Source organism: Daphnia pulicaria, unplaced genomic scaffold (genome assembly GCF_021234035.1).
Source record: "Daphnia pulicaria isolate SC F1-1A unplaced genomic scaffold, SC_F0-13Bv2 h1tg000168l, whole genome shotgun sequence".
Classification (NCBI taxonomy): domain Eukaryota; kingdom Metazoa; phylum Arthropoda; class Branchiopoda; order Diplostraca; family Daphniidae; genus Daphnia; species Daphnia pulicaria.
In genome coordinates, this window is record NW_025804855.1 from 25,397 (window position 1) to 32,500 (window position 7,104).

At 49.9% G+C, this 7,104-nt stretch overlaps 3 non-coding genes across 3 annotated transcripts in view; all 3 read left to right on the plus strand.

Moving 5' to 3' along the window:
• The first annotated feature begins 1,558 nt into the window (after positions 1–1,558).
• On the plus strand, positions 1,559–3,853 carry LOC124319462. The gene has a single exon (XR_006913157.1). It is a non-coding gene; the product is annotated as a small subunit ribosomal RNA (ribosomal RNA).
• A 936-nt stretch (positions 3,854–4,789) lies between these two features.
• LOC124319459 lies at positions 4,790–4,942 on the plus strand. The gene has a single exon (XR_006913155.1). It is a non-coding gene; the product is annotated as a 5.8S ribosomal RNA (ribosomal RNA).
• A 641-nt stretch (positions 4,943–5,583) lies between these two features.
• LOC124319457 overlaps positions 5,584–7,104 on the plus strand; it is a 4,575-nt gene continuing 3,054 nt past the window's right edge. Inside the window, exon 1 of the ribosomal RNA XR_006913153.1 lies at positions 5,584–7,104. This exon is cut by the window's right edge and continues 3,054 nt beyond it. This is a non-coding gene — a ribosomal RNA (large subunit ribosomal RNA).

The window sequence follows — 7,104 nt, forward strand, 5'->3', positions numbered from 1 at the left end:
GAGAAAAGAAAATGGTGCGCGTCTTTTCACTTTTTGACACCGTATCAAAAAAAATTACCGTTCAGGCGGAAATGTGTGTGTGTGTGTGAGCCGAGAGATAAAAAATAAAAAAGCCACCAAACAGAACGCTTTCAAATTATTTCGTGCGGCGTGCGCATATTTCACATTTTGCCGTTTGACGGAAGCTCGTTGTGTGGAACACAGAAGTGGAGATGGACGGAGTTGAAGGGGGGCGAAGACGGCCCGGTCGGACAAAGTCAAGAGATTGAAATATACGAGAGAATTGGGTGGAAGTGATGGCAAATCTATAAAATTCAAAAATCGGATGAGATGCGAGGACCGCAAAATGTGGCGTCGACTCTGACTCTCTTTTACTACGAACTTCCCTTCGACGGAAGATATCGAGAGCTGAGCTGAGCGCCCGCTGAGTATGGCCGGCGTAATTACAAACGAGTTACGGTTGGAGCTATATCGATTGTACGTATCCCGAACGTTCATCGAACAAGCCAGATCAACTCGGCGCCCGGTAAGATGTACGCTCAGTTATGGCCATGACACACGAAGGGAGAATTCAAACGGCTGTGAGTGTACGGCCCGCCCGGAGTTGTGTGTAGGCAGTGACCTCTCAAGAAAAAACGTAAAAAAATTTTTTTTGACAGTCACCGGTCTGCGACAAGTAATCAGTACGAAACTTGGGTGCAATGCAAAAAACATTTTGAGAATCCTTGCTTGACAACAACGAATCTAACACGATAAAAAAACGATCCCCATCGGTGTACCGCTTGCTTTTCTCGCGCTTCGGCGCAGAATCGCTTATTCAGCTGCCCTTGGAATATGTTCGTTTCGTGCATACTTGATCTCGGTCATTCTTCGGTGAACTCTTAAAGAATTGCGCACTTTTATAGGGGTAGTCTGGTTGCTTGTCTCGACTTGAAATGATTTGTTTTTTTCCGCCCATGACTTTCTATACGATGCCTCTATGCTGGCCTCTGACCGCGGTTGTTCCGAGTTTTCTCTTTCTCTTCGAAAGTCTTTGCGGAAAATTCTGCCTCGTGTGACCGTTGAGCGGTGAGGTGTGTGTGTGTGTGTGTGTCGTGCGGGGTGATGCGAGAGTGTGCCTCGGCGGTGGAAAAATAAAAATAAAACTCTGAGCCCACAAAAATTTAAAAGATGTATGCTTGTCAGCTTAGTAAAGCAGGCTTGACTTATGAGCATACAGCACGCCACATATGACCGTCGAAAACCGTAATACGGGAAAAAAAGTTGATGAATATATCAAGACCGGTCGAATGAATCCGATTCACTTTGGGCTCATAGACCGTTGAATGGTCTTTGACTTTGGAAATTGAAATGAAAAAAATCCAACAAACGGATCGGATCGGTGTTTCTCTTCACTGGGACTCGCTGTGACACGCCAGGCGTTGCGATCAAAAATTTTAGTTTCCGAAGAAAAAGAAAAAAAACGAAAAACGTGTTGATTTGGTGTGTGTTTGGTGATGCGTGGGCGAAATAAAAACCCGCAACTCGCCGGATGCATATCAAACAAACATACACGAAATACCTGGTTGATCCTGCCAGTAGCATATGCTTGTCTCAAAGATTAAGCCATGCATGTCTAAGTACAAGCCGCTAGACGGCGAAACCGCGAATGGCTCAATAAATCAGTTATGGTTCCTTAGATCCACTCCATCCTACTTGGATAACTGTGGTAATTCTAGAGCTAATACATGCACTCGAGCCTCGACTGCGGGCTTTCGGGCTCGCAGAAGAGGTGCTTTTATTAGATCAAAACCAGTCGGGGCCGGGCTTTCGGGCTCGCGCACCGTACCAATTTTGGTGACTCTGGATAACTTCACGCCGATCGCACGGCCTTCGCGCCGGCGACGTATCTTTCAAATGTCTGCCTTATCAACTGTCGATGGTAGGTTACGCGCCTACCATGGTTGCAACGGGTAACGGGGAATCGGGGTTCGATTCCGGAGAGGGAGCCTGAGAAACGGCTACCACATCCAAGGAAGGCAGCAGGCGCGCAAATTACCCACTCCCGGCACGGGGAGGTAGTGACGAAAAATAACGATACGGGACTCTTCCGAGGCCCCGTGATTGGAATGAGTACACTTTAAATCCTTTAACGAGGAACCATTGGAGGGCAAGTCTGGTGCCAGCAGCCGCGGTAACTCCAGCTCCAATAGCGTATATTAAAGTTGTTGCGGTTAAAAAGCTCGTAGTCGGATGTCTGTCTTCGGCCGGGCGGCGCCGCTCTGAATCAAGGGTGTTGCGTTTCACGCTCTGGGAGCCCGGGTGTCAAAGCCCGACTCTCTTCACGGTCGGACAACATCGCCGGAGTGGTGGTCGGTGCGTCGTTGTTGTATCTGCGGCCAGAGTTGGAAAGTTCTTTCGGGTTCTTTTTTAAATTTTGGTCGTAGTTGACTCGATTCGCTCCACCCAGTCAATCGTTCGGGGTGCCCTTCACCGGGTGTCTCGGGCGGCCGGCAACGTTTACTTTGAACAAATTAGAGTGCTCAAAGCAGGTGTATCCCAACGCCTGAATATCGCAGCATGGAATGATGGAATAGGACCTCGGTCCGATTTTGCTGGTCTTTTACTTTTGGACCCGAGGTAATGGTCAATAGAGACGGACGGGGGCATTCGTACTGCGGCGACAGAGGTGAAATTCTTGGACCGCCGCAAGACGAACAACAGCGAAGGCATTTGCCAAGAATGTTTTCCTTGATCAAGAACGAAAGTTAGAGGTTCGAAGGCGATCAGATACCGCCCTAGTTCTAACCATAAACGATGCCAACCAGCAATCCGTCGGAGTTACTCCAATGACTCGACGGGCAGCTTCCGGGAAACCAAAGTCTTTGGGTTCCGGGGGAAGTATGGTTGCAAAGCTGAAACTTAAAGGAATTGACGGAAGGGCACCACCAGGAGTGGAGCCTGCGGCTTAATTTGACTCAACACGGGAAACCTCACCAGGCCCGGACACTGGAAGGATTGACAGATTGAGAGCTCTTTCTTGATTCGGTGGGTGGTGGTGCATGGCCGTTCTTAGTTGGTGGAGCGATTTGTCTGGTTAATTCCGATAACGAACGAGACTCTAGCCTGCTAAATAGGTGACGGGTTTTATCAATTGAAACCGAAGGGAGTACGGAGGCGTCGGGATCAGGTGGCGGCGATTCGGGTCTCGGTGGGACTGGTTCCTTTAGTGAGGCAATCTCTCGGCTTGGTTTCGTTGTGCTTTGTTCGTCGGGTGTACGGCCTTCACGGGTTGGTTGCCTGGCGGATGAGGTATGGCGGGGCTTTGTCGGGAATGTCTCGCGGGGGCTGGCTCTATTGTTATTCGGTCGTCGTCATCCCCGGCGATACCTTCTGCTCTCGCGTCCGTCACGCAGTCTTCTTAGAGGGACAAGCGGCGTCCAGCCGCGTGACAGTGAGCAATAACAGGTCTGTGATGCCCTTAGATGTCCTGGGCCGCACGCGCGCTACACTGAAGGAATCAGCGTGTTTCACTCTCCCTGTCCGAAAGGACCGGGTAACCGCTGAACCTCCTTCGTGGTTGGGATTGGGGACTGCAATGATCCCCATGAACCAGGAATCCCTAGTAGGCGCGGGTCACTAGCCCGCGTCGATTACGTCCCTGCCCTTTGTACACACCGCCCGTCGCTACTACCGATTGAATGATTTAGTGAGGCCTTCGGACGGGCTTGTCGGGGTGCCGTCGAGTGGGGAGCAATCTCTGCCCGTGCGGTGCCTACCAACGGCGAGACTGAAAGATGGTCGAACTTGATCCTTTAGAGGAAGTAAAAGTCGTAACAAGGTTTCCGTAGGTGAACCTGCGGAAGGATCATAAACGAACAAGACAAATGTTTTGCGCATATGGCTTTGGTTGAGCACGAAACAACTAAAAGTTGCAAAACAAAAAAAACCCCATCAAAAGTCTTTCGGCGTAAGACATCGTATGAACTATGTGTGGGTTGACGGAAGAAAATCATTTATTTTGAACGGGTATCAGGCGCTCTGATGCGCGGTGGTTTAAAGCGGATTCGCCTTTTCAAATTGATTTTTCTTTCCTCTCGGCTCAAAAAAAAACACAAAGTCTTTCGATTTGGTCTATGGCCGTGAGCAAATTCTTCCTGCTTCGATGGTGAATGTCTCTATAGATTCATTCGACCTTTAGCGGCGCTCACAGTGTTGACGTTAGTAGAGTGAAGAATACGATAGCCCGCCTGGGCCGCGAGTACCGAAGGAACAATAAAGGAGATTTTATAAAGTCTTAGTCCCTAAATCAAACACTTTGAAAAATAAAAACTCGGTGGATGGAGAGTCGGAAAAAAAAAAAAAAAACATCAAGATTTTGAACGGGTATCAGGCGCTCTGATGCGCGGTGGTTTAAAGCGGATACGCCCAATCGAAATTGTTTTTTTTTTGTTTCTCTCTTCGTCTTCGGGATTTTTTGATTCTCGGTGGGGGACGAAAGTGTGAGACTTTACTCTGGACGTTCTTTTCGGGCGTAGATACTCGTGGTTGCGTGCGTGTGCGTCGTATAGACTAACACTCCAAAGCCCGACACTATGCCGTTGAAAACCGAATGTTTTTTAAGCTTGCCCTTCGCCCTCTCGATGAAGTAGGAAGAATTCAAAATCACAATAACACACTAAACCCAAATTCTAGTACGAGTGTTTATCGGAACATTTTCTTTCTGGCTTTCTTTCTCCGCCCTCGCATTCATTTGCTTGGGCGGGTTGGAGAAAAAGAGAGAAGAAAACGAATATGTCGTTTTATATACGACCCTGAACGGTGGATCACTAGGCTCGTGGATCGATGAAGAGCGCAGCAAAGTGCGCTAATCCATGCGAACTGCAGAACACATGGAGCATCGAAATCTTGAACGTAAATGGCGGCCCAGCTTCTCGCTCGGGCCACATCTGACTGAGGGTCGGTCGAATGATGAACGAACAGAGATTTTTTCAGTCTTGGTTTTGCATGTTGGGTCGCGGCGAGATTTATTTTTCACCCGGCCTGACCGCATAAAAGCTCCCGAATCTCTAACGTCTGGGTGCCGCGCGACTTAAGTGTCCGCGATGCCTCAAATACAAAAAAGGGGGAAAAATAAAAGAAGGTTCGCCCTGTTTTGTTTTTTTCCTCTCTATTCAAAAGAAACCTTTTTCGATGGCAAAACAGATGGGAAATTTTTGAGCCAACTCAAAAAAAAATTTTAGAAATAAACACATCTTCTCGAACAAGGTGTCGGCTGCGTGTGCGCGATATACCGCTTCAACGCGAGTTTAGTTGTGTGTGTGCGCCGGGCGTGTCGAAGTGTCGACCACCGCGAATTATCACTCACTCTAACCGCTCGTTATGCAAGCTTGGTTCGCGCACGACGCGTTGTTTCAATACAAAAAGCCGCAGGACGCCCTGTCACTTTTCGTAAATTAATTTTTGCGAATAACGAGAGACTCGCTTTATTTCGAAAAAAAAAAATTTGAACCGGCAATTATTCAATCTTTCCCGGCTTTAAAACGCCAAAGTCTGCCGAGCTAGATAAAGTGTTGTCTCCTTTTGAAAACAAACAATTCATTCTGACCTCAGTTTAGATGAGACTACCCGCTGAACTTAAGCATATCAGTAAGCGGAGGAAAAGAAACTAACAAGGATTCCCTTAGTAGCGGCGAGCGAACAGGGATGAGCCCAGCACCGAACCTCGCGCCCGGTTGAGCGGGTGCCGAGGAATGTGGTGTTCGGGAGGATCGTGCGCGTCTGTCCGGTATCTATCGTCCAAGTCTCCATGAACGGGGCGAGCAACCCACAGAGGGTGTCAGGCCCGTAGATAAGACGAGCCGAGACCGTGCATCGGATCCCTTCCCAAGAGTCGGGTTGCTTGAGCGTGCAGCCCTAAGCGGGAGGTAAACTCCTTCTAAGGCTAAATATCGCCACGAGACCGATAGCGAACAAGTACCGCGAGGGAAAGTTGAAAAGAACTTTGAAGAGAGAGTTCAAGAGTGCGTGAAACCGTTCAGGGGGTTAAACGGGTGGGCCCTCGAAGGTCGAACAAGTCCCCGCTCCCGGCACTTGGTTGTATGCCCTTAACGCTGCATGGAGACTGCCTGAATTGGCGGCTCTCTTGCATAAGTCGTTCTGCGATCGCAATAGCCACGCCAAGGTCCGCAAGTGGGGGGCCTAGTAGGACTCCGCGACCGACTGGGTGTCTGTTACACGGGGCGTCCGTTAGCGAGTTTCGTGGTTACCTTCGCGGGTGCCGCGATGACGAGCGCGGCGTTTCCCAACAGTACTGCCCGGTCGTGACCTGTCTCCTCCCGGGAGGTGTCGTAGCTTTTTTTTGTAAAAGAGAAAAAGTTGCGGTGCTCAACCTGTGGAGGCCCAGAGCGGAGAGTAGAAGTCGGGTCCCACCCGACCCGTCTTGAAACACGGACCAAGGAGTCTAACATGTGCGCAAGTCGTCGAGAAATTATCAAACTAAACTCGCGAGGCGCAATGAAAGTGAAGCGGCCCCGATGAGGGTGCATCCGCGAGGGGTGATCCCGTCTCGAACAGAGCGGGCGCAACCCCAGGGCGTCCGAATGCTCGCGAGATCTTTCCCCCTTAAAAGGGTTTGGTCGAGTCGGCCGGACGAACCCAGAGCGCACACGTTGGGACCCGAAAGATGGTGACCTATGCCTGGCCAGGACGAAGCCAGGGGAAACCCTGGTGGAGGTCCGCAGCGATTCTGACGTGCAAATCGATCGTCGGAGTTGGGTATAGGGGCGAAAGACTAATCGAACCATCTAGTAGCTGGTTCCCCCCGAAGTTTCCCTCAGGATAGCTGGTGCTCGCAAAGAGAACAAACGGAGTTTCATCCGGTAAAGCGAATGATTAGAGGCCTTGGGGTCGAAACGACCTCAACCTATTCTCAAACTTTCAATGGGTGAGAAGCCCGGCCTTTTTCCTTGATTGAGGCCGCGGCAATTGATTTGAATCTGAGCGCCCAGTGGGCCATTTTTGGTAAGCAGAACTGGCGCTGTGGGATGAACCAAACGCCCGGTTAAGGCGCCTAAACGACGCACATTTCGGATCCCACGAAAAGGAGTTGGTTGCTAAAGACAG